Source organism: Oncorhynchus mykiss, chromosome 3, assembly GCF_013265735.2.
Source record: "Oncorhynchus mykiss isolate Arlee chromosome 3, USDA_OmykA_1.1, whole genome shotgun sequence".
In the NCBI taxonomy this organism is placed as follows: Eukaryota; Metazoa; Chordata; class Actinopteri; order Salmoniformes; family Salmonidae; genus Oncorhynchus; species Oncorhynchus mykiss.
In genome coordinates, this window is record NC_048567.1 from 46,973,277 (window position 1) to 46,994,373 (window position 21,097).

The following is a 21,097-nucleotide window of genomic DNA, read 5'->3' on the forward strand; positions in this document are numbered from 1 at the left end:
TATGCAGCAGTGGGAAGAATATCATTTTCTGAAAATGTGTTCTCTGTACATTGCAACTCTATCTTGATGAATATAACAGTAAATACCTTTTTTTGGGGGGGGGGGGGGGGGGGGGGGGGGGAATTACCTAAGCCTTTCCTGTTCAGGGATTTACTTGAGGGTATAAATCTAGCATAATGAAATAGAGAGGGAGGAAACTGTTAGATACACAGCAGAAGATGGGAAAGCCGTTATAAATTAGATTTAAATGGGAAACTGCATCAATCACAGCTTGTCATATTGTTTTCCCTCTCGACCAACCTCTGCTGTACAGAGGAATATATATCTCTATCTCTATCAATGTTGGTATTTCTATCCATACACAAAAAAAAAACACATCTTCTCAACATCCAAAGATAAATAGCTGTGTGTGGTTGTGTGTGTGCGCGCATGCGTGTGTGCGCGTGCATGTGTGCGTGTGTATGTGTGCGCGTGCGTGTGTGTGTTTGTCCATTTTCAACATGTTTACCTTCCCTTCCCTGTTTGTCCAAATAATCAAACGCCCTTTTCAAACATTGTCCCTCTAAAATTGCTCATGCAAATATTACAGTATCAAACACCTTTGAAACGTCCTCGAAATCCTTGCACGGTTGTTACACAGCAAAACAAGCAGTGATGGAGTAGCCTGAATCAGCATTACACATCCATATTTATAGGCGATGAGCTGAATTCAGGCTCTTTGAAATGAATTCACCATCTGTAAATGACAGCCATTTGCATAGCGGGCTCAGTGTCTCTAAACCAGCTGTATGGATCATTGCAATAACACTAGCCTGTAGCTAAACATCTGGAGCAGAGGAGCTGGGCATTCCCTAAGCAGGAGGAGACAGATGGCATGTACTGTGCCTGGTTTTGTGAAATCTGTGGAAAAGGTATTGCACTAATTGGTTGCTGCAGGAACTTCACTGTACATAAACTACACAGTTGTACGCACGGGCCTGTTTTGAAATTTGAAATTTAGATGATGTTTGCATGCTGTCTGAATTGTGATCAAGGTATGGATTTGGTGTTGCTTTGTTACTGTGTTAATTCCACACCTGACTGACAGGGAGGAATATGAAGGAGCTTTATCAGGGTCATCCCTTTGTAGATCTTTCCCTGGTTCTGGAGCTTTTCTGCACAGATAGCAACACGAGCGTTCCTTATAACGAGTGGTGAAGGGGTGGGGGGGCTGTCTTAGTTTCTTGTATCATGGCTTAGTTGTGAGAATCAGTTCAATATACAAATTAACACTCGGGGACATGTTCCACTGAGGAACTGCAAATTGACATAAATGTCATTAGTCCTCTTCATTGTGTTTTTCACTAGTATCATTTGCCCAAGGCATAACAAATGATGGGCTTGTGTTTGTATGAAGGTATTGATCAGTGCAATATTTGGGCAGAGATCCCTCTCTATTTGGGGTGGCAGGCATGCTAGCAGGCTAGCATGCACTAAAGCTGTCTCTCAACCTCACGCGGTGCCTTCTCCTTTTTGCCTCACTGGCTTCCCTAACTGCCCTGCTTTATTGAATAAATTCAAGCTGTCACTTCCGAAGCTGGAAGAATAACTCAAACACAACACATAATAATGCAGGAAAAGTGGATACAATAATCTTGTCAAGGCTGTAAAAGTGATTGTTTGAAGCCATAGTGTGCAATCAATACACTAATTCCACAATTTATACTTCCAGCGATTGAAAAGGAAGGAAGCTCTGATATGGTATTTCTTGGCTCACTGACCAACTTTGACCTTCTATATATGTGAGAGTAGGATTAGCGTGTTGTTCTGCTTTAAGAAATCACCTATAAGAATTGGGAGGCAATGTCTGACATTTCCAGTTCAGGTCCGAAACCTAAACTGATTAATTCCAGTGAGCAGCAGCTCTTGAGCTTTCACTATCTTTACGACTGCAAATCCCTGACACTCAGCTGACTGAGTGAAACATAAAAGCTGTGCAGTGATTTCCTCAAACTTCTTTCTTTTATCCTTTCTTTTTTATTGGGGAAGTGGTTTTCTTTCTCACCCCAGGGCAATAGGTATTTTTCATAGAGGCAAGACCTCATCGTGGCCTTACACATTCCTGTATGCTTAATTTCTGACAGGTTGCCAATCACAAATGATTATGTTCATCGTGTCTCTTGATGGGTCATGTTTGCCAACACTTTATAGGTATGCAAAGGTGACCCGTATGCAAAAGTAAAACCAAATAGCGCCTTCACGGAGCACCTACGCTGATGGTAAGACATCAGAGGTGACATCTAAACGTTAGAAAGACATTTTGTTTGTTATGTTTGTGTCAGGTTGGCAACGTTGTAGCTGTAGCTAGCTGCGGTTACCGTAAGATGAGAACATAGAGGAAGATCCATGAAATCCTTAGTCAAGACCTATAAGCCTCCGGAAGCCTGATTGCAATTTGCGCGGAAATCTTTTCAAATGTTTTTCTGTCCCCTCTAGTCTTGGTAATAACTTAATGATCACAGAATAATACAAGCAATTTACCTCCATTTAATTCAACCATATGGCATGCACATTAGCTAGTGATTTCCGATCACAGAAAGACACAGGGACAAATGTTGAACTATAGTTTTTTTTTTTAAATAAACGCATCACCATTATTCAGCAGCAACAAAGGGAACCACACATACTGTTTGTTTGTTCTTTTTTTCCCAGTTCATTTCCAGAGACATTACAAATATTAGGTGGCTCCAAACCAGGCCCACATCACAGTGACTTAAACTTCTTAAATGAAAAAAATGGTCAAGGAATACTTTAATTCATGAAACCAGATGATCATCAGTCTTGGTTAAAACGCCAATTTAAATCCAGCAGTACGCCTAATCTGGGTCAATGGAATAGGTCCAAATGCAATCAATCTGTCTACACAGCAACTGAAATGATTTTAATTTTACATGTCATGAATCTTGCCTGTTTTGAAGTACTTGGATATAAGCTCATACATTATCTGATCTGTCCACAACATGTGAAAGGTCTCTGGTCCAAATCCCAGAGCCGACTAGATTAACATTATGTCGATGTGCCCTTGAGCAAGGCACTTGACCCTAGTTGTCGATCTGTAAGTCGATCTGGATAAGAGCATCTTATCTAAATGACTCAAATGTACAAATGTAACATTTGAGAGGCTGTGATTTTCAACTCATCTATACAAACGTCAACTCTTCTAAGAAATCAGGACACATAATTACAACTACCATACTGCGATTACAGCAAATTGCGGATTCTATCCGTTCTAGTCAATTACCAACCAGATGTATGTTATATCATCTCCTGTTTGTACACAAGTAATGGGAACTGTTGGTAATAGGAAAACAGCGATTTGTAGTTCCGAAGGGACCACAGTTCAGATGGGAGGTCAGTGAATGGCAGTTGAGGTGTGGCACCTTCTGGCAGCAGGGTAATCGCCAGTGATCTGAACTCTGAACCACGTCAATGGCCCTCATCCCCTCATCCATCCATCTATTCCTCCATCCTGTCAGCCAGTCCGTGACAAGACAGCCCACAATCCCACCGTCCAATGAATCTAACTGGCACCAATGGAGCTGGCCAATTATGAGCTCCCATAGAAAATGGCAGGGCTCTGTGTGGTCTGTCACTTAGAGGACGATCTCAGTGAGAGAGGAGGAGAACAGGGGACCCCTGCCATGTCACGGAGGAGAGGAGGGACAGGGGTGTCATAATGATCACTAAATGTCTGTGGTGGTCATTTACAGCAGGAGATTGGCAAGGAGACTCCTGACTTTTGCTATATTGACATTCTGGCCCGAACTCCTAGTGGAGTGCAATAACAACAGTGGACATGCTAATCAGGAAGAAGGAAAAAGTAGAATACGGGTGTATTCTTTTCTTTCATTGCAGACACATTTAGAAATCTTATACTTAAAGGGCAATTCCAATGCTTTTCATCCTGATTTTCAATATCTCCAGCACAATACCAGTGTCTACATAAGTAAAGCTGTGCATTTCTATGTTGAAAAATATATACAGTTAAAAAGTTTTACCCAATGAAATCATCAAAAGTTTAATCATTTTAAAAACAGTGATATTCAAACACTGTGAGATGACGCTGTAGATAATGAACATGAGGTTTAAAAGTGCCGCAATTGCCCTTTAACCTCTCTAGGGTACGTGGGATGCTACAGTTGTGTTTTTTTGTGTCTAGGTGCAGACCTAACATAATTGCATGGTATGCGCCCTGCACTTTCACTGGATGCTGGTCAGGTGGGACGTTAGGCGCCAAATTCAAACAACAGAAATCTCATAATTAAAATTCCTCAAAAATACATGTACTATATACAATTTTAAAGATAAACTTGTTGTTAATCCCACCACAGTGTCCGATTTCAAAAAGGCTTTACGACAAACGCATACTATGCAATTATGTTAGGTCTGCACCTAGACACAAAAAAACACAGCCATTTTTCCAGCCAAAGAGAAGAGTCACAAATAGCAGAAATAGAGATAAAATTAATCACTAACCTTTGATGATCTTCAGCAGATGGCACTCATAAGACTTCATATTACACAATACATGTATGTGTTGTTCGATAAAGTTCATATTTATAATCAAAAAATCGCTGTTTACATTGGCGCGTTGTTATGTTTTGCCTCCAAAACATCCGGTGAAAGTGCAGAGAGCTACGTCAATTTACAGAAATACTCATCAGAAATGTTGATGAAAATACAACTGTTATGCATGGAATTAAATATATACTTCTCCTCAATGCAACCGCTGTGTCAGATTTCCAAAAAGCTTTACGGAAAAAGCACACCATGGAATAATCTGAGTATAGCGCTCAGAGACCAAAACAAGCAATACAGATACCCGCCATGTCAACAAAAGTCAGAAATAGCATTATAAATATTCACTTACCTTTAATGATCTTCATCAGAATGCACTCCCAGGAATCCCAGTTCCACAATAAATGTTAGTTTTGTTCGATAAAGTCCATAATTCATGTCCAAATATCTCCTTTTTGTTCACGCATTTAGTACAGTAATCCAAATGCGCAGGCACTAGGACAAAGTAAAAAAAAGTTATATTACAGTTCGTAGAAACATGTCAAAATATGTATATAATCCATCTTTAGAATGTTTTTATCATAAATCTTCAATAATGTTTCAACCGGAGAATTCCTTTGTCTTTAGAAATGAAAGGGAACGGAACTAACTCTCACGGGCGTGCGCCTGACTGAGCACATGGCCTTCTGGCAGACCCATGACTCAATCAGCTCTCATTCTATCCCACCTCACAGTAGAAGCCTGAAACAAGGTCCTAAAGACTTTTGACATCTAGTGGAAGCCTTAGGAAGTGCAATATGACCTCACAGACACTGTATATTGGAGAGGCTAAGACTTGAAAACATACAAACCTCAGATTTCCCACTTCCTGGTTGGATTTTTTCTCAGGTGGTTTTTGCCTGCCATATGAGTTCTGTTATACTCACAGACATCATTCAAACAGTTTTAGAAACTTCAGAGTGTTTTCAATGCAAATCTACTAATAAAATGCATACCCTAGCATCTGGGCCTGAGTAGCAGGCAGTTTACTCTGGGCACGCTTTTCATCCGGACGTGAAAATGCTGCCCCCTACCCCAAAGAAGTTGATGTAAATTGTAGGCTAACATATTTTTTTTATCAGAATGATGGTCCTCTGGACAAATACAAGAGAGAATAGTCCAAATCTGAGCCATTTCACTTCTATGGAGCAAGAGAGGATTTTTTTTTAATAAGCAGGCATACATCCAAATGTGCACTCATGCAAAGGGTTGCTGGGTTCACAGTCATGTCAATACCACAGTGGCTTGGGCATCACACATATTATTTGTGTTCGTGAGCACGAAAGACAACTTCTTCAACGTTGTACCTGTGAAATGTGTGTGTGTGTGTGTGTGCATGTGTGTTCATGTGTGTGTGAGTGGGTGTGTAAGTGGGTGTATGTGTTGGTGGGGGGGGGGGGGTGCGTGTGCACGTGTGTCTAAGTGTGTAAGTGTGCTTGTATGTGTGCATGCAAGCGTTCTTGCGTGAGTGTGTTGAGTGTGTGTGTGTGTGTGTGTGTGTGAGAGAGAGAGAGAGGGGGGGGGGGGGGGGGGCTGTTGTTGTGACAGACAAGGGACAGGGTAGCTCACACTCAAGGTCCCAAATAGATTAGAGGAATTTTTCCCAGATACTGCTGTCCTTTCAGTGCCCCAAGCTTAATGAGCACTTCTGAGGATAATTAAAATTGATGATATAGAATGACACAGACATGATTTCTGCCCGCAGCAATAAGTCTCCAAAGAAAATCTAAGCAAACTGTCATGTCACCACAGTTATGTTTTACATGATCATTTCACCTCAAGGAGAATATTGCAAGTAAAGACACTACCGTAGATTCAATTAAAACACTATTGCTTCAGACCCAAAGATAGTAGTCTGTTATTTGAACTTGTCTTCTTGTAACCCACCATCTTGGTCAGGCTAAACATGTTTCCATTTCACTATTCAGTTTTCATGTTAGCCTAGTGGTAATAAATGTAATCTATTACTTCAGCTCACAAGGGGAAAGTGTTTACTTGGATTCTAGAACCTAAATAACTCTCTTGTTTGAATCATTAGCATCAACATGTACTTACTACCTGAACTCGAAAAATGCTTTGCGAGACACTAATCTATGTAAGACTTATTACATTTACTCTTGCTAAATTACACAATTATAACATTTACTCAGTGACAGACAGACACCCTGTTTTGCAGTGTGGTGAACCTGCCAATTCTACACAGGTGAAACGTCTATAATGTCAAACTAATTACAGCAGAGTACCATGTCAAAGTAGGAACATGTTCAAAAGCTTAAATTTTAATTAAGAAATTACAGCCGTTTTATCTCAACGAACAGATTCAGGTGAAAAGGGATAGATTCGCAAGAACAGATCTGACATTCTTGTGAATTGTAAATTGTAAAAGGACAAAAATGATCCTTTCTCAAATAGACTCACAAACAGAAGATCAGTGACAGAAGAGCAAATGATCCTCATGTTACACTACAGTTTAATACGACATCATTTGTTCAAATTAAACTGTTTGATGACTATCAAACAAGCACTGGAATGTCTATCTGTCATTCCAGTGCTTCAGTGTGCACAGCTTGGCCCAGTGTTTAGCCACAGCAGTAGTAGAGGTTCCAGACCCAGACAGCTGTCTGACAGGATAGTGTATGGACAGAGGGCCAGACAGAGGGCCAGACAGAGGGCCAGACATGGGGATAAGAAGGCCCTAAACCCCCTCCGGGGCCTTCTGAAAATAAATATTGATTGGGGACGGTTTTAATTACTTCCTTAAATTGAGCAATTTTGGTATTCCCACTCGGCTCCTGGTGGAAAATCTATGAAGGATTCCACCCGGACGAAGAGGAGAAGAGTTGAACATGGACCACCATAAATCAAGAGGGATACATAATTCATTGAAAGCGTGTGAAAAGGACAAGACAAGATGCTTTGGATCATTGCAAATAACATCTCTCAATGAATTGACATCTCCCTCCATGTTAAAACAGGCCTTCTGTTTTAAATCAACCTTAGATGCTCCTGTTTGAAACCAGCCACACAGGCTCTGTTTTAAACCGGCCTTACAGCTCACACCGGTAGGATTGTCAAACATGCATTTGCCTGCCGACAATACTTAGCACCTCTGAACAGTGTCGGCTGTCAATCTCTTTTGTGTTCAAGTAGCAAAGACCTCGAAGTCATCAGCCAGGTTAAAATACTCCAAACCAGAAGGTGGCAGTAGTGTTGTTTGTCAATGCATGTCCGTGTGATGCTTAGTTTATGGTCTATATTGAACTAATGTAGCAATTTTGTAGAAAGCCCTTGATGATACTATCCAGATGGCCCAGCTAGATAACTACCTAGCAAGATGATGAAAAAAAACAATTTATTTCACTCTCCATAATCCCATGAGCCCATAGCCAAATTTTTTGCTAGCTCGCTAATGTTAGCATATTCGCAAGCTAGCACAACATAGCTAGCCATCTAGCTAAAGACGCTGCACTAAATCGGTAGGTAACACAGGCAATACTAGCTACAGGGGTTAGCTAGCTTGGAAGAAGTATTTATCCCAAAGCCTACATTGCATATGAAGTGTGACTGGCTCATGACATTTAACCGTGGATGTACGGAGAAAATGCAACATTTTTCCTTTTTGTTGTCACTCCTGGTGGCTCCCCCATGTGTGGGTTTGTGCTCTCTGATTGGCTCAAAGTCAAGTTGTTGGCCACTGACGAGCACTGCGGTTTTAAAAGCAGAAACGGCAGGTTCGGCGCTAACGGGTCGGCACACAACCGGGACCGCTTTTGTTCTAGCAAGAGAAGGAACGGCCTCCCACTGGGATAAGTACCTATCGGCAGTCTATCGTCAGAGAGATTCTCGGTGTGTTTCACGCTTTACGTGATCTGTTTTAAATCAGCCTTTAAGCGCTCCTGTTCGGCAATTCATCTCATCTGGACAATGTCTATGTAGCTACCAGAGGCTGCATTTCTGCATTTCATCAGGCTTCATATTCTCACCAAAAAAATGAATAACAAGCTTGAATTTTTCCCCTCTGTGGACTAGTGTGGATGCATTGTGAGATGATCAAGGCACATCAACCACATTGTGTCATTGAATATAATCAGTTCGATGTGGTGTTTTTGGTCATGTCAGTGCCTGACTCAAGCCCGTATTAGCAGTGCCCACTAGTGCTTCCAGGCTGACCCGCAGGCTGACCCGCAAGCTGACCCGCAACCAGGCAGGTCCTGAGAGACAGAGTGAAGCCTCCTTTCACTGATCTGCCCTAAATCCACACAGAGACGCCCCGGTCCCCTCCCAGGAGACTAAGCTCTCCATATGGCCAAATAGATTGGTCACTGGAATGGCACAATTGAAGTTCTTGAACAAGGAATTATTCTGTTGTATTGTATAGACCTCTGGACTGACCTGTGCATGGAAGCATAGGGAGAGAATTTTTACACTCCATTCATCAGAGATCCAGCCCCAAACAATTGCCTTGCTGTTCCCTATATCCTGTATTAAAGAGAGCAGACTGAGAAGTAGTTGGCCAGAGCGCTGACCTTAATCTTGAGGGTTGTGGTAACATAGGCTAGGGGTGGGTCTGGTCAGCTGCACTACACTGGCCCATGATGAACTAATAATACCAATGTGTCTTGGGAATGCATACAGAGTGAAACAGTAGGTAGAGATACTTGCAGGGGCGCAACTGTGACTGGGGACGAGGGGGGGGACATGTCACCCACACATTCTGAAATTGCAGTTTTATCATTGGAATGTGATACAAAATGAGGCAACGGTGTGCTTTAGGACCATGCGGACGCCTCAGAGCAGTTGAGTAGGCTGTTTGGAGTGTTTATCCAACTGGATAAAAATATGTATATTCATGTATATTATAATATTATGCCCCCCCACTTCTAAAACCAAAGTTGCGCCCCTGGATACTTGGACTGGAGCCACCCACTTGGGAAGGAGGAGAACGGTTATACAGTTTCAGCTGTGGATTTTGACCGTTGCTCTTTAATTTTCCTCAAAATGTTTCATTGAGAATGATGCAGATGTAGTGTGAGCACATGTACGATACTGTATGCTGTAGAGTGGTAGCCGTTAGAACTAGTTGTGTTTTATTAAATTCTGCCAATGTTTTCAATGGGTCAGATTAATTGACCATTTCATCTCTGTTAAGGAAGTCTAGGAAATACATGATTTGATTAGCAGCAAACACCTTTGTGCTTTTGATGAATCTGTGCTGATTGCTTTTTTGTTGGTGTCTGTCACTGGGCTGTCTGGAGGGCTGCTTCACATTTTTATTCATGCGACTGAAGATTGGCATCCTTACATCAATAGTGTCAACAGACGGAACACTTTGCGTCATCCTGCAGCTAAATGAGGATTGTTCCTAAACAAGCTAAAAATGAATAAATAACATATCAAGGAGTTTGGAGAATCAGATCCATAAATTACCTGCGGTCAGTCCCTGTCCTGTCCTGGCATCAGTCTGAGAGAGAGTGCTGCCTCTGATTATGGTTCTGCTTTTCATATGTACCAGACTGACATGCCATGTAGAGAGATGGGAGGGGCGGTGGGGGAGTGGGGGGGGGGGGGGGGGAGACAAGCCCCCTCTGTCTGACTGGTAATGGATGATTGGAGGCAGGATAGGAGGCTTCATCTCTCCCCCTTTCATCCTGGCCTGCTTTTGACCCGACGAGCTGGCAGTAATCGGCCCAGAGGAGGCTAATCATTCCCCGCATGTGGACTCCGATAAGTTGGAGCACCTTCCTCAGTTAGCGGAGAGGGGCTCCCGCGGCCTCCTCGGTTATCACCACCTCGGCCCCCTTCTTCAAGAGGCAGCCTTGCCTCCTCCTCCTCCAGCTCAAAGCCTCCCTCCATTCTCCATCAGCACCACTCTCTACTCCTCTTTCATCTGACAGAGCACGTAAGCCCGTGAAAGGAAGGCGAAATAAACTGGGTTCTATCTCTCAAGTTGTGATCTTCTGAATTTGATTCAGCCACTTTAAATGTAACCGCACAATTTGCTATTTTCCTCCGTCCCTTTCACTTGTAATATCTGTGGCAGTAGATTGCTTCGATTGACAGGCACATTTCTGCGGCTCTAAATTTGCGACACACCGGTATACCGTGGTCACCTGAGCCGGCCTGAAAAGTTCTCTGAGGTTTGGGTCCTGTTCCTTTTACGACAGCTTTCATGTCAGCGACTCTGAAAATTGTCCGGCTCCTTCTGTTGTGGACGAAAGACACGTTGTCTTTGATGACATTTTGTCATGGTTTCCTCCCGTTTTCAGGAAGCTCCCTAAGCCAACAGAGATGAATGTTTAATAGGGATGATATTGTGGTGGCTTTATTGGATATTAGCAGCTGCAACGTTTCCTCATTTAATAGCCCTGACATTGTAAAAAGGGATTATGCAGCTGCTACACCCTTGTGTACAGAGGGCCTTTGCTGCGAAAGAAAATTGGCTAAAATGAGAAGGTAAAAAAATGACATCTGGGTTGGTTTGTCTAAAATCACTGATCTAGCTAACATGCTAAGGTTGTTGTAGCCCGATACTCTCTGTCCACGTCTGTGGTTCCCCTCAGATGATTTTTCTTTCCCATGTCTGTGACCTTTTGGTGGCTGAGAGGCAGTACCCAACATTGATTACATAAATTGATCCAACACATGCAAAGGATATCAATTGGTAATGGGAAACATTTGAATGAACACAAGTACCACTCACTTGGACAGCAGCAGCCAATACAAGACAACAAGCTTCGGAAAGGGAAACATGAGCCACAGAGTTAATTGATGTGATGTTGAGATAGAAATAATAGACCATAAGTATCCTGTGAAGGTTGTGGTTCAATATTCATTGTCTCACTCATACAATACTTCAATATTTTGGCCCAATTCAAATTGCGCTAACTTTTTAACTGCATTGTATTGTATGATTTGTCCACATCCCTGCTAACTGTCACTATTCCACATTTTATATTTGTCAAAATGTTTGTTTCAGAATATTATACGCATTACATAATCATATTTCCTCCCGTTTGGATTTTTTTTAAAGCACTAAATGCACTGGTACCGTAATAGCATCCACATCAATACAAGTGCTTTATCTATGTGAACATGCCTTGTCCTTTGATCCAGGATGCATGCTGGGGGATATTATACTTTAGTGGTCTGTGACTTTTCCACTTCTCCTTGTCACTGGCAGCTGCCACATAGACAGGTTTCAATCCAGGGGGCAAGAGGCAGAAGTGCCAAAGCTAACAGCTGTTAACTACACAACCTGCAGGCTACGAACTGCCATGGTCTCTGCAGCCCATTGTCAGTCTCAACAGTTAAATATTCCAGGAGGAATTTGTTACAACATGGCCATACATAACGGGCTGAAAACCCTTTACACCAATATTGCTCTCAAATTGGCAGCGGGAGAACTGGGGACATGAGGGATGCTTGAGTGTGGTAACCTATCCCTCTCAACCTCCTGGGAGCCACTTGGCCAGCTTTCATCCACATAATTATAATAAATTTGACATTTCATAGATAATATTGATTTCTTTATTTTAGCATTTCACCATAGGTGACAGTCTAGCGTCAAGAATGAAATTTATATTGATCTTCCGCGCATTAATCCCTCATGTGTATGTGATCATTTTTATAAGACCTTTTACTGCACATAAATCAATATTTGATATTACCAGCCATGCCAGAGGAGATGTCATATTTGTAAACTGCGTCTTGACACTAGCAATTCCTTTCTTGTTCAGCTGCAACTGTGCAAGACCAGTCAATTTGGGGTGGTGGGAGTGGGGCTTCTGGGTGAGAGAAGGGAGGAGGGGAGTGGTGAGGGGGAGGGGTATCTACAGTATCCTGCCTCATTTTTGTGGGGAGGGAACAGGCCCTTTCCTGGGACAATTATTTCAATATTGATGATGAAATATCATTTTTGGAATGAATTAGCTTCTGCTGTGGTGGTGGCGATTAATGATGAAAAGGAATTGGTGAATCATACAAACTGATGAGCTCAGCCCTACAGTCACGACAGTGACGACGTCACAAAGTGGCCAGTTCATTTCTCTAATTTGCGGCTGTATTTCTTCTCAGAAGAAGGAGCATGTTTAAGTCTCAAAACTCAATTGCGCTGTATTTATGTTTTTTTAAGAACAGTCCTTATTTCACGTTTGATATTTTTCCCCATATTGGTCACAAAATATTACTGTGTTGTTGAGATATGATTGTCTCATGGGTTTTTACTGTTACAAACGTATTTAATCAACGAACGTTCATCAGATTTTACTTCTACGTTTCTGAGCCTAATGACTGGAGCGTATTCAGAATGTTGAATGAACCAACTGTAAATGTCTGTCTCGACTACAATTTCATTTTTTTTTTTTAAAGTGCTGTCTTGGAAAATAAAATTGTCCGAAAATGTGTTTTCAAAGTGAGTGCGTTTGTTGTTGTGTTTTTTTTTTTTTTTTTTACCAAGAAATGTTCTTATCAGCTTCAATATGACATGACAATAGCCACTGAGAATGCACAACTGTTTTGTGAAAAATATGATCACCTGAATGGTGCAGACACATGACCTTTTCTCAGTCTCCCTTAACATGTCCCTTCCACAATCACTGTGGAGCGAGCGGCAGAAGAAAGGCCAGTCCATTAAGAGAATATGCTAATTTTGCCTTCCACTCCTAATTGATGCCATTTTACCAAGTAAACAAGACTTCTGTCTACAATGGATCTGTTTCTGCCAGTTAAAAGGATATTTCAGATCCACTTTTTTTTTGGTTGTAATTTCCCTCTATTGGCGTGCCATTATTGCAAATTATAAGTCTCTCCTTATACAGAGAGGTGCTACTCTGGCTGGTTTTCTTAAAGGCCAATCCTCCATTTTTTTACTCAAGGATCTTCATTCATGTGAAAAGGTGTCAGTGCCTGATTGTTTGAGCATGATGACAGACACGCCGTGGAAGTGTGAGTGATGGCGTCACGCGGCGGAGGTTTGTCAAGGGTGTCAGCCCAACTTTGGCAGCAAGCATGATCATCTGAGACACTCGAACAGGACTGGACCACAATACGGTGGCCCAGACAGACAGTCTCCGTGTGATGGGTATCTCCTCTCCGCTACTCGCTCATACTTCAGTCTGTTTCACGGGCCACGAGGGGCTATGAGGATTCGTGATGTGCCGCCGTGGCGAGATTCATCTTCCCTGTCAGCCATGTAATGCTGTATGAGCTTGTTCCTCCATTCAAGTAATGCTGATGAATTTGCTGTCGCAGATGCTTTTGTTCACGTATTGGCTTTCCTCTTTATCGAAAAGGGGATAGACCCATCACAATGTACCTTTTGGTCTCACTATGTTTCTCAGAATCATTTCTCCTCTGTGCAGACACTTTGAGAGAAGGAGGAGGAGGAGGAGGAGGAGGGGGGGGGGGCAACGATAAAGACTTGACTGGCACTAAACACATAGCTGTCTCGCTGAGAAAGGGATGTTTAAAAGGCAGGAGTTGGCAGCAGTGCAGACCTCTCAACTGCCTGTCCAAATACTGCTTCTGTGTGACTGACAGTGTGGCAACAGCAGAATGGCACTATCCTTTGAAACACACAACAGCTTTTTAACACTGACCAGACTATCTTGAATCCCACTTTAAAGGGCTGAGCATACATCATTATGTTTATGGAGCAATGATTCACAATCTTTCAAACAATATGGCACGCTATGAGTTAATCACCATTATGAACGTTTTTGTAGTGAGGTGTCACAGACGTTAACTTAATAATAGGAATTATAACATACACATTTCTACTTTTATTGCTGCACTGCATATAAATTAGTTATTGAAAACCTAACGATATGTACTTTGAATTTCTTCTCAAAGCATCGATGCAAGCAAGTTGCAGCTTTGATTTATCGTAATTTGTTAAGAGTTTGACCTTAATTCAATTTCTAAAAGTATCAAATGTTATTTTTCCTTACAAGGGAGACAAACAACAGCAACCAATGGGCAAAAGCGACATCGTAAATGTTGAAATCTTTAGTAGTGCAGAATTAACAACCTATGTGGTTTGGTCAAATGGAATTAGAGGGCTATTTTGCTAGCTCATGATGCATTTAGAAATGACAAGGTACAGATATAAGTATTGATTTTTTCTCTCTCGATAACCGAATAAACAATATGTATATGTATTTTGGGGCAAAATTCAATCAAAATGCACATATTACATTGTGGGCCCTAGAAGACTGACAGCAATTGAATTTGGCAGACAGGAATTCAGTTAAAGAGTTAAAGACCTTTGAGCTACGGTTCAGCTAAATAACAGGACTATCTAGAGTAAAATATATTTATGTCTTTTCTCTGTGGTTCTTTGCTTTGTTTTTGGCGGCATCCTCTTTTTCAAAGTACATTTTGATTCCTTTTACTGGCGTGTGTGTGTGTGTGTGTGTGTGTGTGTGTGTGTGTGTGTGTGTGTGTGTGTGCGTGTGTGTGTGCGCGTGTGCGTGTGCGTGTGCGTGTGCGTGTGCGTGTGTGTGTGTGTGCCTCCAAATGGGAAAGCAGTGGTGAAGACAGGCAAGTTTGTGAGGATTAACAACTATTAATTCTCCCTTTGACTGTAATTGATGCTTAAATTCCAGATTTCCTCCTCCCCTCCGTGGACCTCTTGTCCCCCCTTCAATTCTGTCCTTCTAATAAGGGCATTATTCCAAGGGGTTTCATGCATTCTGATAAATCAAATTAGAAGGCCACTGACTTAGATAGATTGCGGCTAGTAATTAGAGAATCTTCAATGCCTTGGTCCCTGCCACTCATTTACAGGGACTCTTTGTTATCTACCTATCTGGGCCCAGCATGCGGCGGTGTGTGTTTGCCTCACTATCCCCCCTTAAAATTCCTTCGTTATGTCACCGGAGAGACAGATCCCAGACCATTTCTTGTCACCCGCCCAAGCACTCTAAGCAATGGACAGCACAGTGGGACGGCCCTTAATTGGAGCAACTTGGGGTGGTAAGTACCCACGTGCATGTCAGCTACATGCAGGAACAGGGAGATGGGCTGACACGAGGTGACAGGGGACACCCTGGTCGCCCCCCTCGCCCTCTCCTCTCACCCTCCCTCGCCTAACAACACCATGTTCATGGTACACGCTCTGCATGTGTGGTCAGTGGTGGTGTCAGCTCTGGAGTGCTGTTCACGTGTTGGAAATGTTGCACTTACTTCATGTGTGTGAATATATGTGTCTGTGGATTGGTTCTTCTACCCTTGTGTCCTAAAATTCCCAAAAGTCCCCACAAGGATAGTAAAACAAGGAAAATTCTCCCTTTTCTGGACATTTCCTGCTTCTTCATGAGGACAATGGTTGTGTGTGTGTGTGTGTGTGTGTGTGTGTGTGTGTGTGTGTGTGCGTGCGTGCGTGCGTGCGTGCGTGCGTGAGCGAGCGAGCGTTGTGCATGCGTTGGAAATTAATACTAACAAAAAACATTGAGGAGAAAAATGTTTTCTATTTTTTCTACATTTTCTATTTAATTTATTTACAGAACCTCTAATTCACTGATGACCCAATTGGGTTTCCTGAAACTTAAATAAAATGACCAACTAGCTCTCACAGTCTCACATCAGAATCAAACATAAAATGTCAAAGTTTTGAAGGTTAAGTTTAGGCATTAACTCCAAATTACTAAGGTTTGGGGTTAAGTTTAGGCATAAACTTCAAATTACTAAGGTTTAGGGTTAATTTTAGGCATAAACTCCAAATTACTAAGGTTTAGGGTTAAGTTTAGGCATTAACTCCAAATTACTAAGGTTTAGGGTTAAGTATAGGCATAAACTCCAAATTACTAAGGTTTAGGGTTAAGTTTAGGCATAAACTCCGACATTTGAAGGTTAGGCATTACATCTAAATGGTTAGGGTAAGGGTTAAGGTTTGGGATATGGTTAATACAAAATACAAAATGTTGTTATATCACTGGATTCAAAACTTCCAACCTTCGGAATCAGAGGAAGATGCTTACGCCCACACACCATCCCAGTCCCCAACGCCCTAGCAAAACCTAAACCCACTTGAAGGTAACAGCGCTCACTGTTGCCCCTAGTGGACGTTTTCCACGTCATGTCCCAACGTCCTCAGACATGGATGGACATTGAATACTGACTTGTATTACCTGGCTGAGAAAAAAATACAGTTTAAAGGTGGTAAAGCTGTGATGTCGCTGTACAACCTACCCTAGCCCAGGCATTTTGCAATGTGTTATTTGTGTTCTTTGTGCTCCTATGTATCAGCTCTCTTTTTAAAAGATGACTGAAGATTTTTTTTTTAAACAGACAAAATGGAGCATCACTTCCTGTGATTAGACAATGGCTGGGAGAGGAGTCCGCCGGCAGTTTTGCCGAGGCCTGCCTCCACTCTCCCGGCGAGTAATGGAGAGTTCCAGAGCACCACAGTGACACTGTCAAGCCATCAGGAATTGCTGATTACGACGCTAAATATTGATCTCTGCTTCACATGTGTCAAAATTCCCTCCACCCTTAATTAGAATTTCCCCTCAGTGCCATACAGGAACTAACCGAATATATTACCTCACTTCATGAGACGGAGGGGAAGAGGAGCGGGCGGGATATAATTGTGACCTCTTGTCTTCTGTCTTCCCTCCTGAGTTTTGAGATGACTCCCAACTGTCTGTCTGTTGCTTCCAGCCTTCTGTGATAATCAGACTTTTTTTTACACATCTTATCACACTGGATGATCGGCCTGTCTCTCCTATTCTCCCGATCCCTCTCTCGTTTGGTCCTCCCTTTCCTTCCCCCCCCCTGCTCCTACTCTCCCTCTCTTTCCCTCTGCTCCCCCATCTCTGTCTTACCCCTCCTTCTCCCACTCTCTCTCTCCCTCCCTCTCTCCTCGGTTGTGTCTGAGGCACAGGTTTTCGTCACAGGGACCTGGCAGGCTTGCAGTCGCTGGTGAAAGTAGAGTGCCACAAGGTGCCTTTTTCTATTTGTTTGTTTCATGGTACACTGCACCAGCCACTGACCTGTGGTAGCCATGCCACGCGAGACGGAGCCAGGTTCACCCAATCAAAGAGGGCCTGGAAATTAACACTGATCTTTTCATTCCTGGAAGGGGACATTGGGAAGGGCAATTTCATGGCTACTATACTGGACGCAGATGTCTTATATATATTTGATTGATTCTGTTAATTTTTTTTTTTCACCTTTGTTGGTTTCACAAAAAAATATTTTTTTTAACCATGAGTATTCAAAAGTGATTAATATCAACACATTTACTTTCAAAAATATATGTAATAGCTTAAACTGACAGATTTTTGTGGGGATTTTTTTATTATGCTAATTAGACGTCCGTGGGGTCGCGGACATTGACTTTAGGGGGTTAAGAAGTCCTCTTTCAAACAATCCAAAAACAATGAGAAGCGTACAAGTATGTAACTCACACAGCGTATGAAACAGACAATAGAAAAATACAACGATAGATAAATATGTATAAATCATTCTCCCAAGGTAACAATATTGAAGATTTTTTTTTTAAAGAAGATATTTCTACAGAGCCATAAACCACAGGCCATATTTTTTAAGGATATATATATTTTTTAATATATTTGCACATTATTCAGTTGCCATTCAAATTTCTGTGAATACGATATGAGTGCTGGCTGCATAGGTCTATGCAATATTCACAGCTGAGCCACTGACTGTTATTCAAGCAGGAAGTATTTGAAGAGTAAAGTTCATGTGCATTTTTGATGGATTGTGCATGTCTCCTATACTCTATATGGAGGGAGAGCTTGTTTGAAGGTCAGTGATTCTAGTGTTCTCTCTGCACACTTCTTTTGTCTTCTTGTTGGGAAAATATCTCCAGCCTCTAGTCCATATTTCTGAAAGACCTTCTAGATTAGCTAGGCTCATTGAGCTTGATCCTGCTCGTAGTTGGTACTCGTTGAGACCTCCTCCTTCTTGTTCTCCTTACTTTGAATGGAACTCACTCAAGTAGAACAACACTTGGGGAACTTGTGTTCATAGGCTGACCGTTTTTTGTGTCAGCCCTCTTCACCGGCTTTCATGTAAAATATCCAGTTTCCCATCAAACCTCACTTTCCTTTTCCATATGGTTAATATTTCCTGTGATGGATTTTTAAGTTAAATGAATGAGTATTTGAAGTGATCTGCTTTTGTCTTGGGACCATTTTAACCATGTTCACAAGATAAATGACACGTTAGCATATTTGTCCCATACTCTTTCCCCCCGAGCGACCTACTTGAAGATGACTCTAGTCTCAGTGGTGTCCTTGTTACCTGATCTATATCAGAACAACCATTGTAAAGCTGTGGTGTTAGGCCTTGTGGTTTAGGAACCGTGTGTGGTTCTGGGCTGGGGTTGAGCGGATCCAGAAGGTTGGCCGTTGGCAGGTGTTTTATTGCAGCAGGCTCTGCGGGGTTTGACATGTGTCTGTCCTTAATCTCCTAGTGATATGACAAAGCTCTGGTAAAGCCTGCGCTGGATCTCCCCTGTCTGCCGTGACACGCGCTCCCCTGCCCCCCTCGACCCTCAACCCTGAGAGGACTCAATGGGGCCCTCCACAAAGGATCAGGCAGAAGAGCAGCCACAACAGAAGCTGAACTCTCAATAGTATCATCCTTCGCTGAGACATGAACATAGCTATATATACAATGTGGAAGCCTGTGTCCAACCCAGCATGCGTCATATAATGCACTTGTGTTTGCATAACAAACGTTCTCTTCATGCTCACACACTCAAGTGCGCGCACACAGTCAGACGCCGCAATACACATAGGCAAAACAATCCAACGAGTGGGAGGGGAGAACCCTCCACTCATGCAAAATCTATGGATGTATTTTATAAATAATTTCAAGCATGTGTGCCTCTAGCCGTGCAGTGGCGAAAAACACTTGGGGGTGTAGTTGTAAGCTTTGTTTGATGAATTGGACCAGGGCTCCTGTGGGATAGATTACTTTAAACCATGCTCTTTTACTTTCTAATCCTGACTTGATTTGATCTGTACTAGAATGCAGCTGCTTGGAAACTCAACAGCAAACAGACACTATTAATATGATATCCAGTGTTGGGTGGATAGCTCCACCAGCTATAAGCACTGGCTTACTGCAAGTCTTATTTTCCATTTTCTCTTGTTTTATTATCTATGAGTGGCATCGATAGGCTTCGGGCTTTGCGCTGCTCATTATAATTGGTTTTCTGCTTGAACTTTCAAAAACGGTCATGTCAAAACAGGCAAAAATATTTCCTCTGTTTTCTTTTGATTTGGCCGTAGGCCTTGCATTTGAATGTGCCACTTGACAAAGTTGAGGCAATATCTGCGGGGCATTGTTCTGCTTTTGTCCTAAAAAAAAAAAAAATGTAAAAGCACAGAACTTCAGCTGTATTCTGACAACTGACCGGTGTCATATGCCCTCTGAGCTTAAGCTTGAATACCGAATCTGTAACTGTTTTTCGGGATTTGCTTCACCCTGTATCCACAAGATGACACTGATGATAGCAATATGAGTTAGAACAAGACAAACACTAATAGCTAGGTCAGTCACACTCAAATTGTATTAGCGCTAACATTGTCCACGTTTCATAAGTTATCTCAAAGCAGAGATTAGCTGTGCCAGTGGTGTTTGTCCCTCTGCCTTGGACTATGAAGTCTAAGGAGAAGAAAAAAAACATGCACAATTTACATGACAAACATGAGCAGATTACATGCGCATGGATGTGTTAAAGACATTCACTACACATGGTGAAGCAGAAGGGGGAAAAATCAGTTCACAGGTTCAGGGTAAATTCTTGTTGGTAGCAAGCCAATGCATCTGAGCACATTGACATTTTGCATGATGACATCAGACAGTGATAGTTTGCAGCCAGGCATTCAATCTAATCATCAAAATGTGCTGGGGTGTAAATGAGTGGTGCCTTCTTTTCTTCTTTTTTTTTACAATCATTTACATCTCACAAACGTGAGTATGTGAACATTTGTTTTTACACAGTTGAAGTCGGAGGTTTACGTACACCTTAGCCAAATACATTTCAACTCAGTTCCTGACATTTAATCCTAGTAAAAATTCCCTGTCTTAGGTCAGTTAGGATCACCACTTTATTTTAAGAATGTGAAATGTCAGAATAACAGTAGAGAGAATGATTTATTTCATATTTTATTTCTTTCATCCCATTCCCAGTGGGTCAGAAGTTTACCTGCACTCAATTAGTATTTGGTAGCATTGCCTTCAAATTGTTTATCTTGTGTCAAACGTTTCAGGTAGCCTTCCACAAGCTTCCCACAATAAGTTGGGTGAATTTTGGCCCATTCCTCCTGATAGAGCTTGTGTAACTGTGTCAGGTTTCTAGGCCTCCTTGCTCGTACACACTTTTTCAGTTCTGCCTACAAATTTTCTATAGGATTGAGGTCAGGGCTTTATGAAGGCCACTCCAATACCTTGACTTTGTTGTCCTTAAGCCATTTTTCCACAACTTTGGAAGTATGCTTGGGGTCAATGTCCATTTGGAAGATCT